This window comes from Octopus bimaculoides, chromosome 2, assembly GCF_046866305.1.
Source record: "Octopus bimaculoides isolate indiv1 chromosome 2, ASM4686630v1, whole genome shotgun sequence".
NCBI classification, from domain to species: Eukaryota; Metazoa; Mollusca; class Cephalopoda; order Octopoda; family Octopodidae; genus Octopus; species Octopus bimaculoides.
The window spans coordinates 179,202,747-179,227,746 of NC_142929.1; the positions used below are offsets into that span (position 1 = coordinate 179,202,747).

The following is a 25,000-nucleotide window of genomic DNA, read 5'->3' on the forward strand; positions in this document are numbered from 1 at the left end:
GTGACACCACTGCCACTTGACAACTGGTGTTGTATTTACGTCCTCGAAACTTAGCGGTTTGGCAAAAGAAAAAGATTGACTAATTACCAGGCATTTAAAAAATAAGTGCTGGGGTCGATACATTCGACTAAAAGTCTTCACGTAAACTGCTAACAAGAGATAACAATAAAAACAACTATATAAAGGAACAAATAAAAGAAATCTAATGAGAAGTAAAGATAAAGTAGTTTTCCAGGAAATTGCTACTTGATAACTAATTAAATTATATATAACAAATGGAAAAGATTGGTAGTGGAGAGATAGGGTGAGTTTAAGTTTAAAAATACAGTTTAATAAACTGTTACTAACTATTATATTTGCAGTTCAGTCTCTTGGAATTTCAACGTTCTTGCTGGTTTATTTGTTTCTTGGAACTAGGCTATTACTATCCATTCCAATGTGTAGATGCACACAAAGCCGCGCACACATACACACGCGCACATACATACATAAATATATACATGCATGCATGCATAAAAGAGCCTTGACCTGGTTACAACATCATCAAAGGATAGAGGGTTGAAGTTTGGCCAGGGTAAATGTAGCTATATGGGTGGGAAAAGAGGGAAAACAATAAACCAGGCTAGCAACATTTCCATCAATGACTTAACTGTTTCCCCTATACCTAACAAAGAATGTTACAGGTACCTTGGGATAGATGGAAACATATTTTCCGATGGCCCCTTTGACATGACACGCGTCACTAAAGAATATTACTGCTGAATACAGAAAATATGGACCTCGGAACTTTCTGCATTCAATTAAACAGTGGCCTACAATGTGTTTTTATCGTGCCAGTACTCATACTAAAATAGGGACTACTTAATTGGACACTTGATGAGATCCGAGTTATTGATGTGAAACCTGGAAGATAATACTCTGCACACTTAAACTCCACATCAACGAAAACAAGGCGGCAGAATCTTAACATCGATCCAAAATGCCCTTGAAATTCGTATCATATCCGTTCAACAACATCTATTAACCACCCAGCGTCGGAGTGCATTCCTTGACCAAGTTTGCATACATGAAGCTGATAACATCATAAGACTTGAAAAGCATCTACTTGAGCAGCACTCCTTGTCTGATAACCTTGAATACATGCGCAAAGATGTCACACGACTCTACCGCAATGTATCAGATGAAAGGATGAGCGTATATCAGCAGAAGACCATTGGCATGTCAGTAGTAAACTCCGAGATGATAGTAACATTGATCATCAAATCGGTCTATCATGAGCCAATAACCGGATTATTACTTCTCACTTTGAAGTGTATGCGTTTTCACCCTAAAAACAGCAAATATCAACCAAATAACTTATACACAAAAGAGACAAGGACGCAGAGAGAGCCAAAAAATGTGACGACTGTTGCAGATTTGTGGAGTTAACACCGAAAACCTCCCCCGCATCATAAGCTGTTGTCCGAAAATGTCATGACGGTTTTATCTACGAATGAGACATCATGTTGGGGCTAAGACACTGTATAGTGAGATGTGTCGGAAGGATATCCCTGAAGCCAAAGAAATAAGAACCTACAGTATGGTGAAGCTATAGCCACTCATATTAAGAAAGAGTACCGGTGAAATATCCCAGTGAAAACCTCTATAAAATGTAAACATAATAGACCTGACATAATGATTCGGGATAAGGATGAGAAACTATGTACACCTGTAGAAATCAGCTGCCCTGAGGATATTAACATCAAGTTAAAGATCGGTGAAAAAGAAAATACATACGCTGAACTATTTACAAATCTACAGTTACTCTACCCACATCACAAGTTCAGGTCTATACTTGTAATTTTGGGGGGGGGGGCACTGGAATATGTAACACATTGCCTAGATACCATTCTTGAGGAAGGAGGCTTCTCAAAACTAGAGAGGAGAAAGTTGATTCGAAGACTACAGATCCAAGCCATCATTGGCACTATAAAAATCTGTAAAACTTTCTAAAAGCTTATCATTAAAGTATATATGCAGCTATATGCATGAGAATACATACATAAAACAAATCATACAAATCTACAAACATACATGCAAAAATACATACATACACACATACATACAAAATACCATGTTGATGTAGTTGAAATTCTAGTGAAGGAGCCTTAGATCTAGATTGGAAACCGGCTTCTCTAATGGCATGAAATCTTTAAATAAAACAACATACATGCATAACAACATACATGCACTACAGTTAGTTATTCATAGAGATTGAAAACTGTAGGAACAAGTACAAAATTATTTCACGGCAAAATTCTACCATGCAATATTTTTGAATCGTCAGAGGATCGTTGATGTTTGTGATAGTATTCGGATAATATGTGAATATTCTCCTAAAATAGATCTGCCTATATCAAAGTCGTATGCAACATCAAGCATTGCATCTACTCTTACTATGCCACCTCATCTTGTGGTCAGGCTGATCATCTGTACTAAGGCGTCGGCGACTGTGGCAAAAGTGACGATGATAATGGTACTCCGAATTGAAATAGTGAAGACTATAATTAAATCGAAAACATTTTTCATGAAATGTTTCAAGATGGGTTAGTTCAGTTTTTAATCTCACGCTACAAGAAATAGTACACTTAACTTTCATTAATATAAGACCTACCAAGGTATTTTAACAGCAATTAACTATATGGGGTTGTACATATACAACAGAGGTACACCCTTTACTGTTATAAATTACCCGTCAACAACTGCAAAGTGAACAAATGTAAAACAAAACATGCGCCCTCCCTCATACGGAAAATGGGTAAAAACGATCGTTCATCTATGCAAAGATATCAGTTAGATAGTGATGTTCACTACCTGAAAATGAAGCAAAAAAAGAATATATATATATAAAACAAAACTGTGATATTCGACGTGAGATAGAATCGGAGAAATATTTTTACAGTCTACTTGAATTACAACAATGCTTTCGATTATGTTCACCACTCGTAGACGCTAGAGAATTTGCTAAATTTCAGATACCATACACACGACCATACAAACCTTACCTTCGTTTTGGTCCACTATCTTGAAGTTAATCACACAGTCGCAGGACTCTCTTCCACGGTAATACAACCGGTGTAATGTGGTTCATATTTTCGACAACCCTTTGTCCTTTTTGTTTTCTGAATTGGCACACAGAAAAAATATAGTCTAACAAATATTCTTTTTCAGCGACCTGAAAATATTTGTTAAATATATAGGTATAAAGAAGAACCTTAATTAAGTTACTACGTTCTAAACGGCTTGTACAGAAAGACTTTCGCTAGAAATAAATGCCATTAGATAGTTGTAAAATGAGGAAAAACTACAATCCATCTAAGGACATTACTGAAAATGCTATGTCTATTTCTCTGAAACCTGATAAAAAATACAGAGTAATGAAAATGTGATGGAATTTTTATGTAGGTACGCGTAACCAAGCCATAGAATATTGCACTCGTACAAATAAATATCGTCCTTAGAACTCTCTGAATAAGTAAATCTGTGCTTCGCAATATGTCTGCTATGTCAGTACTGATACCAACGGGATGAGATGGAGCCATAGATATTAAAACATCAAAGCTTTTAACTAACACCGGATATTTCCACATCAGTACTTATTATAGCCACTGCTGCCTAAAATAAAATAAGGCAGCTTAACATCGAGACAAACAGAAAACATCTACTGTCAAACGACGAAGCATATATTTTATAATCTAATCAACTATGCGTAAATTAAAAATATCATAAGATTTGGAAAGAAGCTTGTCCAAAAGTATCTTCCAAGTGACACCCAAGAAGAAATGGACATGATATAACCCTGCCGCGCTAATTATGAGACCAAAAGTTGTTTATTGAACAGCATGTCATGCATAGATACGTCATAAGAAAGCTTAAAATTGAAAGCAACATACTTGAGCGGAAAAGACTATCTTGGATCAACATTCGTTATATTAATTACCACTCTAAAGGCATGCTCTTGTAATCTTGAAACAGGAATTAACGAAATACTCGATGCCTAAAAGGGATCTAGTCTCGGCAACCTATATAGATTCTGAAATAATTAAAACTATAAATATCACCCACTTCATAAACACTTTCCGAAAACGCCATGATGATATTAGCTACCTGTGGGACTAAACTCCTTAGCCAAAACATTATACAATACTTAAAAAGCATATCCCCAATTTAAAATATTAAAATCATTTAAAATAAAGCAACTGCATACTTACTCGTAATAAAGAGAAAAAGATTGTTGGTAGAATATTTTTGGAAAATACTTTGTAAAACATTGGCTTCGCAGGCTATCTAAAATTAACTGTAATGGGCAAAATAAACTTTTCACATTAGTGAAAATCTGTTGCTCAACAATGTTATTGTTATGGTTTTAGTAGTTGGCACTCCGTCGCTTACGACGTCGAGGGTTCCAGTTGATCCGATCAACGGAACAGTCTGCTCGTGAAATTAACGTGCATGTGGCTGAGCACTCCACAGACACGTGTACCCTTAACGTAGTTCTCGGGGATATTCAGCGTGACACAGTGTGACAAGGCTGACCCTTTGAATTTCAGGCACAACAGAAACAGGAAGTAAGAGTGAGAGAAAGTTGTGGTGGAAGAGTACAGCAGGGTTCGCCACCACCCCCTGTCGGAGCCTTGTGGAGCTTTAGGTGTTTTCGCTCAATAAACACACACAACGCCCGGTCTGGGAATCGAAACCGCGATCCTATGACCTCGAGTCCGCTGCCTTAACCACTGGGCTATTGCGCCTCCACATTGTTATGGTAAATATTACAGAAAAGAAAACAAATCTGTCGAGCAAATGGGAAATCTCATGTTGGTTCATGTGAAGAATAGCTTTAGATGCATTGTTGCATTGTGGAGGATTTGCCTAGGTACTAATCTTAAAAAACTGGACTTCACAAAGCCATAAACCATACAGCTAATTAGGAGATTATAGTTGCAATTCGTAAATGGTATTTGAACTATGAAATTATGTAAAATAATTCGGTAGTTGGTCATTAATAATTGCCAACATGTATGAGCAGATATACTAACATGTAGATGAATAAATACGAAAATCGAAGATCGCGCAATAACATACGTGCTTGCATGTATAAATACTTGTGTAGATACATAAGTATAATTCTTGTTAATTTATACAATATACCTATAAAACAGCTTCGTTTCTGGGCTAGGAACTGGCTCTTCATTACGTGGAATTTTTTTAAATATAACGTGAAACATATTATTCCAAGAATGAATTGGATTAAAGCTCTTACTCAAATGTGTATTAATTCATATTTTATATCTGATTACGAACTGTCTCTTCTGGATATTCTAAAGTAGTTTTAAGCAAGCTCTAACTGCTAGCAATTTTATAATATGCAATATGAATAGCACATAGCTGTGATAGATAAACATAGACTGAAGACGCTGAGAATACGCCTAAACAATGAGAAATAAACTACAATAAAATACACGCAAAAATATATACACAAACGCCCACAAGCACACGCAAATACACACAAAGACACAAACACTCAAATAGACTTATAAATCATGATGCACTCCCGTCAACCATGACTGAAGTCTAATTTTTCGTAAAAATGCCCTAATAAACTATCAAAAGCTTCAGAGGGCTGCTTCAATAAACGAACACTATATGACATTTAAATCGTCGATCTACGTAGAGAGATACTTCTTCATGTCATTTTGATTCGAGATGAAAAACGGACTGGAAACTGAAAACACGCATCGGTATTTAAACAATCTATAAGAATTAACAAACATATTCCCTTAAATCACAACACACAGATTTGTAGAGGGAAACATCCATCAGTGCCAGCTATTCTCTAACTAATAGGATTTAGCAACTTAACGACAGTTGTTTGCTAATGAAATAGTTGATCTGTTGTATTGTGTGATGTTGGCAGCAGTAATATCTTGTAGTTAACTTTAACGAAATGAGTATTAACAGCTTTGTAGTACTTACGTGTATCTGCGTAGAGGTAGATAATTAAACACACACACACACACACACACACACAAACACATCAAAGTAGTAGAAATCCATTCAATCCAGGCTATCATCTCAGCAGCACATCATGTGACTGTCTAGCTGAGTGTTGAAAAAGTAGTGCTAACAGACCAACTCGTTAAACAATCAATTAATGCATTTTTCATAACGAAGTAATGAATTTATAAGAAATAGGCATTCTGCATATCTGCGAAGTGTATATATAACAACTAATTATATTTATCGCAGAATACATAACAAGAGGTAATAAATAAGAAATGAAAACAATTTTGTTGACTTAGTTACGGCCAATATGCATAGCTGGGTTGTCTGATTGTGCAACCAAGTAACATGTTACAGGTTCTGTCCAAATGCATGGCACCTTGGGCAAGTGTTTTCTAATATAACTCGGGCCAAACAAAACTTTGTGAGTGGATTTGGTCGAGGCAAGCTGGAGACAGCCATGTGGTGTAAGTATACATACATACATACACCCATGGATGCAACGACGATCTGAAGCTCGACTGAGGATAGGAAGTTCCGAATGACCCGTCGTTGTTTTTTCCTGTCCTTTTTTGTACCGTCTAACTGTTCGGATGTTTTGTTGTCGCCTGTTATGTTTTTGTTCCATTTTTTGTTTTCTTTGTGTGTGTGTGTGTGTGTGTGTGTGTGTGTGTGTGTGTGTGTGTGTGTGTGTGTGTGTGTGTGTGTGTGTGTGTGTGTGTGTGTGTGTGTGTGTGTGTGTGCTTCTCTGCTAGCGCTAAATATATATTCATACATTTTACCTTTATTCTTATAGTTCAGGAACAATTACGATACGGATTACATTTGGATTCGCCTCGGATTTAGCAGTGCATTACATTTAGGATTCAAACTGTGAAATTGAAGGTAGGTAGACTTTAATATAAATATATTAATATGTATGCGTAAGGAGACATATATATATATATATATATATATATATATATATATATATATATATATATATATTGTTGTATTTCGGGACGGCCATTATTCTTTTCGCCAAATAAACACGCGCACTATATTTTTTTTCGTCATTCGTTTATTACTGATTTTACTTTATTTTAACTCATGTCCATTGTCCGAAGCAAGAATAGACGCGACAACGAAAAGTATATATATTTATATATATTTAGTTTTTTGTATTTGTTTTGCAAGATTTTTTTATGTGAATTCGTGTGTTGGAGCATATTTTATTGTGTCGGGGGAGAATCATCATTCTCTTTTAGTGCCATATTAATTTAACACACCCATTTCCTCATCATTTATTTTTGCTATTGGAAAGGTTGCAACTCGCAACGAAAATTTTAGTAAAAATAAATAATTAAATGAGTGGAAATCTGTGAGTGTTTTAAATTAATAAAGCACTAAAAGAGTACGACTCTTCCCAGACACAAATATATATATATATATATATATATATATATATATATATATATATATATATATATAATAAGCATAGTACACAGCATTGCTAGAAATTGGAGTCATATGACACAAGAATCACAGTAAATCATTTATATATATACACGTCTGAATTCGAGGAAACGAGCAAATGTGTTGCAGACGTAATCATATCATGTGATTTCGGACCCTGTGATAGTCTTCATCAGTGAGTATTACTGCCGAACTAAACGTTCAGAAACAAAGTAATTATGTATGCTTTTATGTATGTATATGTATACATGTTTATATATATTTGTTTATATATATATATATATATATATATATATATATATATATATAAATAAGGATAAGATCGATATTTACAATATTGATCTTATCAAGTGGTCAGCATGGGAATAAAAACCATCAAAGGTAATAATTATTTAAAATTATAATACAGTGTATCTAAGAGATACCACCACGCTGAAAAATAGCAGTCAAATCCTGACTCTGGTTTTAGAGTCAGGATTTGACTGCTATTTTTCAGCGTGGTGGTATCTCTTAGATACCCTGTATTATAATTATATATATATATATATATATATATATATATATATATATATATATATATATATATATATATATATATATATATATATATATATATACATACATACATACAGACAGACATACAGACATACAGACATAAATACATATATGCATAAATACATATATGCATACGTAATGCGCTTGTTTCTGAACATTTAATTCTCAATGCTTCGTATATCACTAAGCAGTGTACCCCCATAACTGTCAGTTATTTAAGAACATACTGAACCCAAGAAAATCTATTTTCTACATGTGCCACACTGTACATATGCACCAACACGAAGACATATGGATGTACACTAAATCCAATTTCGGAGGACCCATGAATAATTTATATTCTGCTAAGATATGCAAAATTATATTGGTTTATATCTTACGTGCACGGAATTTGTCAAATTTAGTAAATTACAATATGACTTATACCTTAACGATGTACGAATAATTTCTCGCAATATGATCTCACGGTAGCAGGACAACTTCCAGAAGTCAGTCACACTTGGTAATTACAGTAACTAGCACGTAATTACCGCCATGTAATATGTATCAATTTAGGCTATAACCCCCACTTTCCATTTTAATTACGTAACAAATGGTGTAAGCATATTCTACCGGGTATGTTGTCTGATGGTTAGGTCAGAAGACACTCGATAGAGAGACCCAATACAACAAATATGGATTATCACTTAGCGACGACGAATATATTATTGTTAACATATAAATTTTAGTAGTTTCCATTCTAGCAAACTACTATTTGGGTTTATTCCTATAATGGCAATTATATAATACACAAGGCTGTGGTTGGCATGGAGCTGTAATGAAAGAGAATTGACCAACGAACCCAAGTCGACATGATTGGAAAACAATATTTTCAAGCACGCAGCTATGTCTATAAAGGAGAGATACATTTAGGATAATATACTTCTTGATACAATAAGCTTAACGAAAAGATGCGATGTTTACAGCGAGACCTTTGATTTTAATATTTACTCGAGCAACGCAACAACTAACAACCATACAGAGCGTTCCAGAATTAACTACCCGCTTCAATTAAATTGAGCAAATTAAAAAAAAAACTCATCGAATTTTATATTTATAACCAAAACAATTGAAAATGTTCAACTTGTCTGCATCCTGCATACTTCCTATTTCTCCTTAGCGTTATGAAACGCATTTTAAAGCATTTGAGGAGTTAGCTCCTACACTGCTAACTGAATGTATTCTTGAAACTCAGCTAAACGATTACACCATCTTGGCGATGGAGGTTAAGAAAATGATTTCTACCAAACTGAAAAAACAGTCTCCAGTTCTTGTAGTGATGATGTTGGACCATATCAACTCCTTACTTGTTTTTCTAAAATGCATCATAAGTGTTCAATAGTATTGAGATCTGGGGACTGTGATGGCCAGATAAGATGTTCAACTTCATTAGAATGTTCTTCGTGCCATTCAGTAACAACTTTAGCTGTGTTAATTGGAGCATTATCATCCTGAAAGATTGCGTTTCCCTCCGGAAACAGTTCTGCAACCATAAGATGAATTTGATCATATAAAATGCTTAAATAATCTTGATTATTTATTCTGCCATGAAGGGAAACTATTAGGCCGGCGGATATCCAAGACATATGCCCCACCCAGAACATCACAGATCCTTCTCCATGTTTAACAGTTGGAAGAAGGTAGTCTGGGTCAAATGCTTCTTTTGGCTGTCTCCACACGTATAGTCTGCCAGTAGTTGAAAATAAGGTAAAGGATTAATCGTCCGAGAAAATAATATTCTTCCACTGCTCTAGCGACCAATTCTGTAGGTTTTTACTTCACTGTAAATGCTTTGCAACATTTGTTTTGAAAGTAGTGGTTTTCTGATTGCAGCCCTCTCGTGAAATCCGGCTTCGTGCAGCTCCCAGCAAACAGTTTTTGTGAAAACTGTGTTCCCAGGCTGGTCATTAAGATCTGCAGCAATTTAGGAAGCTGTACCTTTGTGATCATTTCTAACAATTCACGTAAAATTCCGACGGTCTCTATCTGAAAGTTTTGGTTTTCTTCCGGAGTTTTGTTTCGACGAGGAGGTTTTTCCCTCTTTCTCAAAGGCTGTCATTATCTTCGAGACAGTAATTCTCGATACACTAATATTTCGGCTGTTTTCGTTACGCTAGCGCCTACTATACGAGCACCAACAATTTGACTTCTTTGAAAGTCCGATAGATCTGTCATTTTAATGAATTTTAATTACCTTTTTCTGATGATATCTGAAAATAAACAGCAATTCCAGCAAAACATATTAAGAAACACTAGTAATAAATCAAAAAACAAAAATAAATAAGCTTTTGACGGTTTTATAGATATTTTAAAATTATGATGCAACGATGCTAGGTGTTTCCATTATTTTGTCCAACCCTTGTAGTTCAGATATGCATGATATAGAAAGCAGACGTGCTGCTGGACCATGCTGTGTTGCGGAGGATTGGAAACGTGAAACATCAACAGGGCACTTCTGGAGAATGGATGAATGGTTTTGTTGTGCCTTTACCCAGCCGTACACACACACGCACATAGCACGGTGGTGCGCGGGATGGTAACATAAAACATCAACAGGGCGCCGACAAAAACTTCAATATTCTTCTCATTTCTTCTGCTAAATTGGACAAAAAATGTTTTCATGAAATATTATACTCTATTTATAATGCATAAATAATGTCAATATTTTATCGTCGGAAAATGACCGATAAAAAGATAAAATCCAGTGCAGTATACTGAAATCTGATAACTCTGCATTTGGATGGGTGGGGTCATAATCGGCGTCGGAAATTTTTTAGTCAACAGCAATTCGAGGAGACTGATTAATGTTTGTTGAAAATTTAAAGGAAAGCGACTGGATACTCAAGTCACGGGACATAACGGTGAAAAATGTTTTTAAAATGTGATTTATCTGCTCCTGGATCCGCAGTAGGCAACAAGTTGAAATTTGTTTTCGCCCATGACACGCCGTAGACCCTATGTAAAGCATGAGGAAAATTTCATTGAAATTGGTTGGGTGGATCTTGAATTTTAACGATATGATAAGCACACAGACACACACACATCCTGTGTTATAGATAGATAGATAGATAGATAGATACATACATACATACATGTATACATACATACATATATGCATACAAACACACATGTATATATATATATATATATATATATATATATATATATATATATATATATATATATACATGTGTGTTTATATGTATGTATGTATGTATCTATCTATCTGTCTATCTATCTATCTATCTCGTTTGCGCCGTGAACTGGGATTAATCTTCTATCTTCGCTCCTTTGCGCCGTGAACTGGGATTAATCTTCTATCTTCGCTCCTTTGCGCCACATGGGCTCAACTCCCCTCCACTCTTCATCTAACCCCCTCCTCCTGTCTCTCTCCCCCACCCTCCTTCCTACCACCCATCTCTCCCCTCCCCCACCTCCTGCTCAGACTCCTACTTCTTTGTACGTCTCTTCACTTCTCTTCACTCCTACTTCTCTTCACTCCAACTTCTCTTCCTACTTCTCTCCACTCCCACTTCTCTTCACCCCTACTCTTTCTCTCCTCTCTCTTACTCTCTCTCACTCTCTTCTCTCGTACTCCCCCCCTCTCTCACTCTTACTCTCTACACTCTTACTCTCTACACTCTTACTCTCCTACTCTCTACACTCTTACTCTCTTACTCTCTCACCCTTACTCTCTCACTCTCTTCCCCTCTCTCTCACTCTCTTTCTCTTCCTCTCTTTCTCTTCCTCTCTTTGTCCCCCCCATACCCACCTTCCCCCTCTTTCCCTCCCCCCCATACCCACCTTCCCTCTCTTATACCCACCCTCTCTCCTCTCTTCCTCTCCCCTCCCATACCCATCTTCCCCCTCTCTTACATCCACCTTCCCCTTCTCCCTCCTCGTCAACACCCCCTCATAAGCTCATCCCACCACACCCCAACACACTCCTACTCTACCTTCCCACTCCACCCCATCCCATTCCTTACACCCACCACCCACCCCTACCCACATACCCCACCCTACCCACATACCCCACCCCTACCCACAGACCCCTACCTCTACCCCACCCTCAGCCTAACCCACACTCCATCCATGCCTTCCCCACCTCCCAACACCCTCACATCACACCACACCAATACCCTCGCATCACACCACGCACACACTACAACTGACCAACTACTTTCTCCCTTTCTCCCTTCCCCATTTTCACACTACATACGTCAAGATCACCAGCATTCTACCTCCCACACACAGCCCCTCGTTCCCGATCACCGTTTGTTATCTCCCCCTTTCTTAGCTCTCCTGAAAAAAGAATTTCTAACTTCCGGTCAGCCATTGTTATGATCGGCCATTATTATGATTGACCGTTGACTGAACACTATTCAATTTTTTTCTCCGTGTTTTTCTCCTTGTCTCCGTATTCTTTCTGTTGAAGAGCGTAGCTCGAAACGTCAAAGACTTTCCGTATTCCCGAGCGTCATACTAATATATCCTTTTGTTGTTTACACCACCTGTCCTCGTCTGTTGTTATTATTTGTATATTCTCCCATATATATATATATATATATATATATATATATATATATATATATATATATATATATATATACATACATGCACATACATATATATATATATATATATATATATATATATATATATATATATTATATATCTATATATATATATATATATATATATATATATATATATATATATATATATATATATATATATATATATATATATATATTATATATATGCGTTTGTGCATAGTTGTTATGGGATACATACTGTATTATTCATTATTACTGCTCAACAATACAATACGCATTGAGAATTCATGGAAAATCGTAAGTGGGATCTAGTAAATATCAGTCATTTTCTCTTGATATCATCGTCAATAGTTTAGTTTCTATAATTACGCCATCAAAGTAAAAGCTTATTAGATAATTTCCTTTCATGTTAATTTTCATAACATTCAGTTTTATAATTGTGAACCCCTACAACGAAACGTCACTACAAAATTAATTACTGGAGCCAGTTTAATGATTATATTTCGTATTCTTCAATGCAAATATTTAACTTGCTTTCAACAAGTTCTCATGATCGATGCTACTACAAACAAAGAATATCTAAATTACTATAACCTTATGAGTTTGATTTATATTATATTTTATTAACATCTACTTATTTTTTTAGCCTTTATCTTTTACATGCATATTTAGTTTATTACAATGATGATATTAATACATTAAGCTGTCTTCAGTGATTTTGATATGAGCTTGAATTGATCATGGTTAAAAAAATATGACTCGCGGAGGATGAACATATGTATATATATATATATATATATATATATATATATATATATATATATATATATATGCAAGATAAGGTATAAATAATAGTTATTATATATTTTTCTTTATTTCGGTAATTTGGACTTACAGCTGTTTCCAGTAGTCATTATAGGTTCGTTATTGATAGGTTTATTCAATTGGTGCATTGATCGGTTGAGAAAAATTGAACGACCTAAATATTTAATGCTGCTTTCATTAGTCATTTCTGGTTGCCACAAGAATACGCGACGCGGAGCTTTTTACTGATCTGAACAATATTGTTAGCCTGGTGCACTAACTGAGTATTTTGCTTATCCTATTCTCTCTTCTCCCATCTCGCTTAATATACCATAATAAATTCTAAAGACTGCACTATCATTGGAAACGTTGTCTGCCTACATTTCTCGAAAAGTTCAGAATACTTTTCTAAAAATGGAAGTAAATCACAAATCATCTGGATAAATAAACGCCAGCATATACCTATAATTTATAGAATTATTAAAGAATCCGTATTGTTAGTTTAAGACAAATTCAGTTTAAAAATCGTAGTCCATAAACAACTGATGTCATTCATGAAATTATGGAATTGACAAAAGATATATAAATATGCATGAATGATACAAATAAGGAGATGATAATTTTTCAAACGCAGACTTGCCGTTAGAACAGCAGAAATACTGGGTAAATAATCCTTACAAGGCGGAAAAAGTTGTCAACAACCAGCTATGGGACTGGAAGCCATATCCCTCAAAGACTCCGGTTGACAAATTATCACCAAATTTTGACGCTAAATGCTTTAGTATTTTATGGAACAACCATATATACCTATATAGATATATAGCCATGCATATATATATATATATATATATATATATATATATATATATATATATATATATATATATATATATATATATATATATATATATAATTTTACTTGTATAAGTCGGTAGACTGCAGCCTTGCAAAACTTTTTGTCGAATGAATCGATCCCAGTCTGCTACATATTCTATAGGTCTCCTTCTGCTGAGCCGCTATGTTATGGGGAACATAAACACGCCAACAGCGGATTTGAAGCGGTTGCGGTGGGAAAACACAGATACCAAGACACACTCATCAACATTTAACATCCGCCTTATATGCTGCCAAGAGTTCGACGGCTTGACAGGGGCTGGACAGGTGGAAGACTGCACCAGGATTGCATGTCTGATTCGGCATGTTTTTTTAAGGCTAGATGTCCTTCCTAACGCCAACCACCCTATGGAATTCAGTGAGTGCTTTTTACGTGGTACAAGCACACGCAAGGCCAGTTTTGACATACTTTTACAGCTGGATGCGCTTCAAAACGCCACCTACGTTACGGTTTTATATATATATTTATATTCTTTTATTCTTTCAGTCATTTCACTGCGACCATGCTGGAGCATCGCCTTTATTCGAGCAAATCGACCCCAGGACTTATTCTTTGTAAGCCTAGTACTTATTCTATCACTCTTTTGCCGAACCGCTAAGTTACGGGGGACGTAAATACACCAGCTTCGCTTTTCAAGCGATGTTAGGGAGACAAGCACAAACATACGCAGATATACATATAAATACATACATATATACGACGGGGTTCTTTCGGTTCCTGTCTACTAAATCCAATCAAGGTTTTGGCCAGGCCGAGACTATTGTAGAAGACCGTTGCCCAAGATGCCACGCAGTGAGAATGAACCCATGTGGTTGGTAAGCAAGCTACTTACCACACAACCACTCCTGCACCTATATATATATATATATATATATATATATATACAGAAAAGAGAGAGAGAGAGAGAGAGAGAGAGAGAGAGAGGGGGGGAGATGAGAGACAGATATTCTCCGTATAGAATATGTTTCGTAGAGCTCAAGAGGTTTAAACTTGAACAGATAAAGAAGAGACTGTAAGGATCGGCCAGTTAGGCAATTCCATATGCAAAAGAAAAAAATACTAAATATATATGTAATACAAAAAATGTAGATATGTTTATTACATATTAAAAGGTCCCACTTACAAAGAATAAAGACGATATCAGGAATTAAAGGGGTTGTATAAGAGTTTTACGAGTCCAACAGATGTTTCGGTGAGCTTAGTGGTCCAAAATAATGATTGTAAATTGATTCCCTCATCGGATAATATCAGCCTCGGTCTTCCAGGAAGAAGTTTTACATTTGAAGTGTTCGACCCACCACACACACAATAGCTTCACGCACATAAATTCACGTCCATATGCTTACACACTCATACATTTAAACGAAACGCCCATTGCTCCACACAACGCACGAACTAATTTACATGTACACATACACACACCTTCCCATTCACACATACAGCCCATGCGTTTGCGCGCACACACACACACACGATAACCCCATACATATGTACACATCTCCATTCGCACACACAGATACATACCAAGAAACGCACATCAGTCAAAAAATGTATGCATTACTTTACTTATACACATACACATGCACAGACGCACATAATTTTAAACGCAACCAAATATACATTCACACGCGCTCATCCCTGTTCATACATACACACTCACACACACCATTATGACATATACACACGCGCTTGCGCACCCTAGTTCGGCCAGTCCCCGTTTTTATCTCCAATTCATCATGGTGAACCATTACCGTTAATATCAACACATTTTGTTTCTCTCCCGTTCTCTCTCCATGTTTTAATTCTCAATCCTTTTTGTCGAAGAGCGTAGGCTCGAAACGTCGAAGAATATTCCATTATTACCAATCATTAAACTAATACACCTGTTTGCTGTTCCTTTCCCTGTTTTCGCCTTTTGTTTTTTCTAAATTTGAACTACTTGTGTGTGTGTGTGTGTGTGTGTGTGTGTGTGTGCGTGTGATTTTGTTGACTAATGGGTATATGTCAATTAGTGTGTTGAATAAAACACGAGAGCAGCTTGGGTTGCTTGGAGTTACCCACGGTTGGAGTATATTTAAGCTGGATCTACGTCAGGAATTCCACAGTGTTAGTTGCGATAATAACTGAAGGGATTGGAAGATAGATTTAGTACTAGCCTTTATTCGACTAGTACCTCGATCGTTTCGACCCATCCTGTGGGTAGGAGTTTGTGCATCTAATTGTTGTATCAATCTGTGCAGTTTGTGTCACATCAAGTGCATGCTTAAAGAAGGGGATGTCCCGCTAAATATACTGAGATGTCCTAGGCATGTTGTTCGTGCCTGCTGTATTCTAGTTATGACCGGTTACTGTTCTCCGTGGGTACATAACATAAAATTAAAATCATACAATCGTAAAATATAGAGGGTACCTAATATCGAATAAAGATTACATTTAGGTTATCGGTGGCGGGTGCACTCCCGGTCATAAACACACACTCACACGGGCGTACAGACGCACGCACACACACACGCGCGCGCACGCAATAAATTAAAGACACAGAATCATAGAAGAAACAAATTAAAACTCTGCCTATATCTGATGTGACACAAGCTGCACAAATTGATGCAGCACAATTAGATACACAAAATTCTACCCATGCCAGACAGTTTCAGGATGGGTCGAAACGATCGTCTTACTGAAGAAAGACTAGTGCTAGATCTATATTCCGTTTCCTTCATCAATTAAACATGTGTATATATATATATCTATATATATATACATACACACACACACACACACACACACACACACACACACACACACACACACATATATATATATATATATATATATATATATATATATATTATTTTGTTTAAAAGAGTTCCAACACTGTCTGTTTTTTATGTTTTATTTATATTCCTGCAGAACCAATGTGGGGTATAGAATATGGAATATACAATATATAATATAAAATAAAATAAAATAAAAATGGATGGCACCATGAAATAAAGTATTGAATGTAGATGAAATATTGAGTGTTCAATATAAAGGATCAAATATATAAAGGCGACTCGAGTTTCAGGGCTATTTCCATTCGTCATGGCCGGTACACAATCATACAAAAAAACCACCTTTTTTGTATTTATTTTTACTCGTATATATATATATATATACATGCACACTCACACACAGATATATATATATATATATATATATATATATATATATATGATATAAATTTGACATGGGCGATTCTTTCTTGTCTTGGGATTCGCTGTCAAACAGCTGAGTAGAATTGCGCGAAAAATTACAGATGTCTAGAATGATCCGGTGGTGTTCCTTGGCTTTTTAATTTTTTTTTCATAGCTCCTATGGTTACCGAGATTATCTACTATAATAATACTGTTGTGTTTACGAATAAGAAAGGAATGGGTGATGTCATACTTGGTAGTGGGATGATGAAAACTGTATGCTGAAAAAATAAATCAAACAGCGTTTCAACTGTGTAAATGCATGTGTGTGTATGTAAAAGGGGGTATGTGAATGTGTGTGTGTATGTGCGTGCGTGCGCGTGCGCACGCAATGGAAGTGGGATGGTTCACTTTTGTTCGCTTAGTATTTGGGTTTATTTTTGGATTTGGTTGAATCGTGGTTGGCTTTTGTTTTGTTGGTCAGTTATTTTTAGCGTTTTGACAGAAAAAAAGTCATTCTAAAATTGTTTTTTAACGTAAGCGTGCCCAAAGAAGTCGAATGCTTACACAGAGCAGGTTTTACAGCCACATCATCCAAACCGACCGGGTGAAATCGGGCTTAGCTACTAGTATATATATATATATATATATATATATATATATATATATATATATATATATATATATGCAGGTATATGTGTGTATTCATTTATCTATTTTAATACGCAGGACATAGTCGGGAAATACTACACTACTATATTCTCTATGTTAATCTCTCCATTTACTACAATAGTGAAATTCCTGCAGATACAGGCCACCAAATATCTCCTTAATTTCTGTTTTACCTGATACATAAATATGTATTTATGAACATGTACACACATACAAACATACACACACACACAAGTTTTGTATGTTCTAATTTTAAAAATTAGGAAATCCATTTTAAAGCTAGTTAGTCAATTTATGAACTAGAATGCATATATTCATGTTTACTACACACTCTCATTTGTTTCAGTCATTTGATTACGGCCATGCTGGAGCGCCGCCTTTAGTCGAATAAATCGACCCCAGGATTTATTCTTTGTACGCCTAGTACTTATCGTATCGGTCCTTTTGCCAAACCGCTAACGCACGGGGGACGTAAACATACCAACATCGGTTGTCAAGCGATGGGGGTGGGGATAAACACAGACACACAAACATACATATATATATATATATATATATATATATATATATATATATATGTATATATATATATATATATATACACACACACGACGGGCTTCTTTCAATTTCCGTTTACCAAATCCACTCACAAGGCTTTGGTCGGCCCGAGGCTATAGTAGAAGACCTTTGCCCAAGGTGCCACTCAGTGGGACTGAACCCGGAACCTTATGGTTGGTAAGCAACCTACTTACCACAAATTAATACTTTTTCTTCCGCTTTAAATTTCTCGAAAGAGCTATGAGACACAACTAGGCCTGTAAGATTCACAGTCGTAAGAATATCAAATCTTACTCACATTATTGTGGTATGACAGTCCCCGAAAATGGTGGTTGCAGATTGAACAATTGAACTAGATTTCATATACTAGCTACTGTTGATTCAGGAATCCATGCAACTAGTCTTGCGAGAGAGCAGGAGTTAAATCAAGTTTGTTTCATTATTAAAGAGTCTATTTCACAGTTTGATATACAATCATGTTTGCTTTTGTTATACACTTTTAACTACATTTAATATACTATCATTCGTTTCTACTCTAGGCACAAGACCGAAATGTTTGAGGAGGGGACCAGTCGATTAGTTCGACCCCAGTACACAACTAGGTACTTAATTTATCAACCTCGGCGGAATTTGAACTCAGAACGTAATGGTAGACGAAATACCGCTAAGCATTTCGTCGGCGTGCTAACATTTCTGCCAGCGCGCCCCTTTAATATACTATCATTAACTAAACCTGTAAAATCTAGTTTCCTGTATCTGTTCTTGTGTTTGGATCTTAGCAACAAGTTATATTTCTATAATATTTGAATAATAATTCTTCAATATACATATTAGACATGATCATGTTAGCAGTCATTAAGGCGTTTGCAATAAATTAGACTGATTATTAATCTTTCGTCATTTATGAATGTTGTTTTATCTCTTTGTACCTATGAAACACGGAGTGCATTAGATGCGATTTACTTTCACCTTTTATTACATTAAACTTGCTAATATGTTGGGCTTACATTAGTCTCCAATATTTTGTATCTTTTTTTATTTGCTGTCTCAATTTAAGCTATGTTCTTATTGAACAGGGTCCCCAACTTCTATCAATAAAAACATGGAACAGATGCTTTCTAATTTTTATAGTATGTGTCGAGATAATTAGATTTCTGTGAATTAGCAGAAGGATTTCCGTATTAAGTATAGCTTTCCAATATCAAGGCAGTTGTTACATTCACCCATAATCAGTAAGAGAAATCATTTATTTGATGGTTTACAAACAAATTAGGAACATGTAGCCAAATGTAATAATACAATCACAATAAACATAAATTAATAAGTCATCGAATATGCTCATTACCTGATAATGAGCATATTAGGTAATGAAGATATTGTTAATTAATCCGCCTCCAAGAGAGGAAGTTAATTAGGTTAGAGGGCTAGACAGATATACAGACAGACAGAAAGATATTTTGCAGGATAGAATTATATAGACTATATAGAATCATATACATACACATAACACACATGCATTAATTCATAAGCTCACTGTGTGTGTGTGTGTGTGTGTGTGTGTGTGTGTGTGTGACAATCCAATCTGGTTTTACTGCACTAGAGCCACAAGTTTTAGAACCCAGTATAATTACGTCAACTTCCAAAGTTTCACAAAACTTAATGTGATATTAAGTAGAATGTTGCATATAATTTATACTCGGCTATCAAGTTTGCAAACAGTGAAATACGTTTAAAATGAAGTTTTTGTTAGTTGAGACTGCTGCGTGGATCATATTTTAGTTGAAGTTGATATATGCATGTACATGCGTGTCGTGCGTATGCACCTAGATACGTGATTTTTTTTTGGGGGGGGGGGATTACATGAGCATTGGTGCATGTTTTCAAATCCACTGTATTTTCTAACCGAGAACTCAATCGACACAAATATTATAACTTATGTGTGTGAAAATAAATGGACTAACAGATTAGAATGTTATATCACGAATACGGCTGAAAAATATTTTAGATATAACAATGGCTCCCTTAATTTACAAAAAGCAAAAAATATATATATGTACATAAGTGCGACTTTTCTACCCCTATTGATATATAAAAAGTGTTTCTGTTTTTAGTAATAACGCTGGAAGTACGTCCGTGAGATTCGAATCGTGATATACGAGTCTCTTCTAATAAATAAGATGGAGGAAGTTGGTTTCTGTCAAATGGAATAACAGTAGTTGAATTATGGAAAGTCGAAGATGATTTTGTTACCCCCTAATTGATTTGAGGCTTAAATACGCCAACAACGTAGATTAAGAACCAGATGCCTTTTTCTGAATATCCATTAGTTCAAATACTCTCCAATCATATCTGGTAACTTATATTTTTGCTCTGGCTGCTAACTTTAAGATTCCGTTGTTAAACAACAAAAAAATTGGGGCAGTTTCTAAGAATTTTGAAAGTGCAAAATCATTTGGAAAGGCTATTATCGAAATTGTTTTTCAGCTAACCGTTTCTTTTTTTGCGTTTTCTACGTGATCTTATAATAACGATAATGTCATAGAAACAGAGTAACGTTTATCTAAAATGTTACAGTACTAGATGTGAGCATAGAGTCCGAAAAAACGAATGATCGTCTGTATTATCAAAAAGTAAGCGAATAAAATTTGAAACATTTGATATTTATATGCGTAATGATTTCTGGCGCAGTTGAAATAATTGTGAAAAGAAACCAAGAAGAATTGAGTGTACGGTGGTGTAAATTAGGTTCTGGTTGTAAAATACAATGTATTTAATAGTTTTGGTCGTCTTCATTTTAACGTCAAATTCTGACGGCGTCGTCTTCGCATTCATTTAATGCCGAAGCCTAATTGTAATGAAATAAAAGTTTTACTTTCCCCACGAATTTTATCTCTTTCCTATTTCAGAAATTATATGTAAATTTGTACTTTACTAATTCTCATCTTTATCGGTTAAATTCTCCTGATTTCGAAAGATATTGCCTACAGCTGGAGTTTCCAATATCGAATATACTGTGAAGATGAGTATGTATTTGTATGTCAGTTGTATGGCAATGACAATGGTTTAGCAAAATTGGACAAAGATTTTTATGGTACTTCGTTAGAGCTCTTTACCTTCAGATTTCTTATCCCAAAGGAGTTATCCTTCCGAGTCAGATAAAATAAATTAGCACTCACACTCTTCCCAAACTTTTCTGGCGTCATGCCTGTGTAAGAAAACAATACTGTGTGACAAATAATTGTTAGTGGGAATATTCATCAAAACCTGCAAGACAATAACGGGAACATTTCATACCGTGAAGAAGAATATGACAATTTAAGTTATCACTTGCTTTTGTCTGCCTCGATTCTACTTCATTATATTATCTAGCAAGCTTAACAGAACTCTGAAGAATCCGGTGTAAATTTAGAGATGACAGAGGTTTTCTAACTACATTCTGTTTAACATTTTTTTTAATCTTAAAATTGTCTCTAAACAAGTAAATATGGAATAGTTAGAACGATTCCACTGGCAGAATGCATTAACTAGAGAATAAAAAATACATTAGGTTTTCTCTTGAAAATAATCAGATTTTTTCATCACATTATAACTTATCAGAGCATTCTGAGTAAAAATGATGGAATGTTCTGAGAGATTTTGCTTTTGATATGTTAATATTTATTTGTTTGAACAGTTTCATTTCACTTCAAGGCATTGGAGTGGCAAAATACGCTAAAGAACTAGTGTAAATGTTCTCTCTCTTCAAGCTCAACTACTACTGCAGTCGACAATGTCTTTCATCTGTTTGTTGTCAATAAATAAGTAAATATAAAAACACTCTAAATTTTGCTAAAACGAAAATTCTTTGTAGTGGTCTGTGTCGGTAAAAGTCAGGAAATACATTTACACATATCAATATATTAGGATGGCACCGGGAAAATATGAATTCTACCGTTTGGGATAGAATAGTTTTTCGGAAAATAAAAGATTTACGTCTTCCTAGCTGCATGGAAACTTATATATCTTTGCAAACGAAATCACAGAAAGGATACACTGTCATTGGTTCTATCGGTTTTAATTGCTCGTCCAAAAATATGGTCCCGAACTAAACGGAAAGAAAAGAATATTTATACATCTGAAGGGTTTTTTTAAGATTAATAGATATAAGTAGATTTAATAGTTCACAAATTTGAAAGAATCTCTGTAACTTCTATTATTACAATTTCTCTATTCTGGAATACTTACATTTAAATTGCGTTCATTGGACAAAATATTTATTTCAAAGAATTGAGAGTGTTTTTATTGACTCAAATTTCGAGATGTATGGACATTGCTCTTAGGTGCCATATTTGTAATTTTATCATTGGGCTAAATTTAAATTAAGTATCCTTAGCTCAATGATGTAATAATGCGGGGTGCCCAGTTCGGAGAACTTAGTAGCTTAATATGATATGTTTTGATAAATAGTGAATCAAGCCATTTAGATCTATATATTTTACATTAATATTGTTTAAATTAATCTAACATGGGGCTTGCCAGTATAATAAGCATACACATTGAACCCTTTTCATTTTTTTCATGCCTTGTATGTCTTGTGAACTCTCTGTGACAGCTGGTTATGTTGTACAGTCAAACGCGTCTCATGAGCAAGTACCATGTACCATGTATTCACTAATTATATTATGCGCCTATGTAGTCGTCAGAAGACAAATGGTCGGTCCTCTACCCTTTAACCTTCACTTAGTCGTCACATTCAGGTTGTGACAACTGGAATTAGAGAGGGCTCAACCAGCAAAGGCCGGTACTCATTACAGCGCAGTAAACTGCATCGACATGAAATTAAATGTTTTGTTTACGCACACAACACATCGCTTGGGCCAGGAATTGAACCAATGACGCTTTGACCCTTATCATTATGCCACTCTCTTTTACAAGGAGTTCATTAGTTCAATCTTAATGATTTTATCTTCTGCTTTTGTAGTATACTTTATGCTGTTGATTGTTGTGGTTAGCTAGTCTTATATTTCATGTTGCTCAAAAGAATGGCAATGGAAGATTTTAAAGTCTTAGTTTTATCTTTGTTTTCTTTTGTTTTTGTATATTTTTTTCTAATTTTCTTGCATTTATTAAAATAGTAGTCATGGTCACTAGTTGGAAAAGGGACAAAATGAAAGACGAAGTTGCAGAAAAAATTAATTCTATGCTTTTTGAGCATATAATGAAACGTTGGACATGTGCGACACTGCTTCAGTTGGATCTTATATTGCGCCCCGGTTTTCAATTCATTGTATTTAGTGTTATTAATAGGAGTAGTTACAGAGCGGCGAGCTGGAAGAATCGGTATCACACGGGGCGAACTACATAGAGATATTTCGTCTGCCGGTACGTTCTGAGTTCAAATTTTCCCAAGGTTGACTTTGCCTTTCATCCTTTCGAGGTCAATTAAATACGTACCAGTTACGTACTGGGGTCGATGCAATCGACTTAATCCATTCTTCTTGTTTGTTCACTCTATGTTTAGCCCCTCCCCGTAGGCAATAAAGAAATAAATACGAGTGGTTGTGAAGGCGGAGAGCTGGCAAAATCGTTAGCATGCCGGGAAAAATGCTTAGCAGTATTTCGCTCGGCTTAATTTTCTGTGTTCAATTTCCGCTGAGGTTGACTTTGCCCTTCATTCTTTCAGGGTCGATAAAATAAGCACTAATTGAGCACAGGGGTCGACTTACCACCTCCCCAGAAATTGCTAGCCTTGTGCATAAAAATTAAAACAAGTATTTTCGTTCTTGTCTTTCTTGTTCATCCCAGGAATAGCTCTGATTAAACAAACCTAAAGTATTTCAGCCTTGACCACTGCATCCTTTTGGCCAATCTTCATCTTCTTTACTGAAGATCATAGCCGTACCTTCTTTTGTTAGTATGAGTAAGTAAAAATATTGTAGGTTTGTTATAATTGCTTAGATCCCGAAGCATTTTAACAGTAGCCCTAAGAACTATAAGGCCCTGGTGCCCTTGAGTTATCGATTGGTTTTCAGTCAATATTATTTGGTAGAGACAGAGATTAGATTACGGTGGAAAATGCCTAACTGGAATATTGAGTTTCTGTCATTGTGACTTCGATCTCGCAAGCGTGTATTGTGTATGATTTGAGATTGATTTTGAAGAGATATTTCATGTAATCGAATAACTAGAATGAGTAATGTGATGATTGTCATGATCGTTACTGACAGTGCAATATACATTTTATAAGTCCGTTGCAGCTAATTTGGGATTCA

The 25,000-nt window shown here is 35.5% G+C and overlaps 1 long non-coding RNA gene across 1 annotated transcript in view; it reads left to right on the forward strand.

Moving 5' to 3' along the window:
• The window catches only part of LOC128247053 (uncharacterized), a 476,761-nt gene that overhangs the window by 99,155 nt on the left and 352,606 nt on the right, over window positions 1–25,000 (forward strand). Inside the window, exon 2 of the long non-coding RNA XR_008263493.2 lies at window positions 6,836–6,924. This is a non-coding gene — a long non-coding RNA (uncharacterized LOC128247053). The remainder of the gene's footprint in view (window positions 1–6,835; window positions 6,925–25,000) is intronic.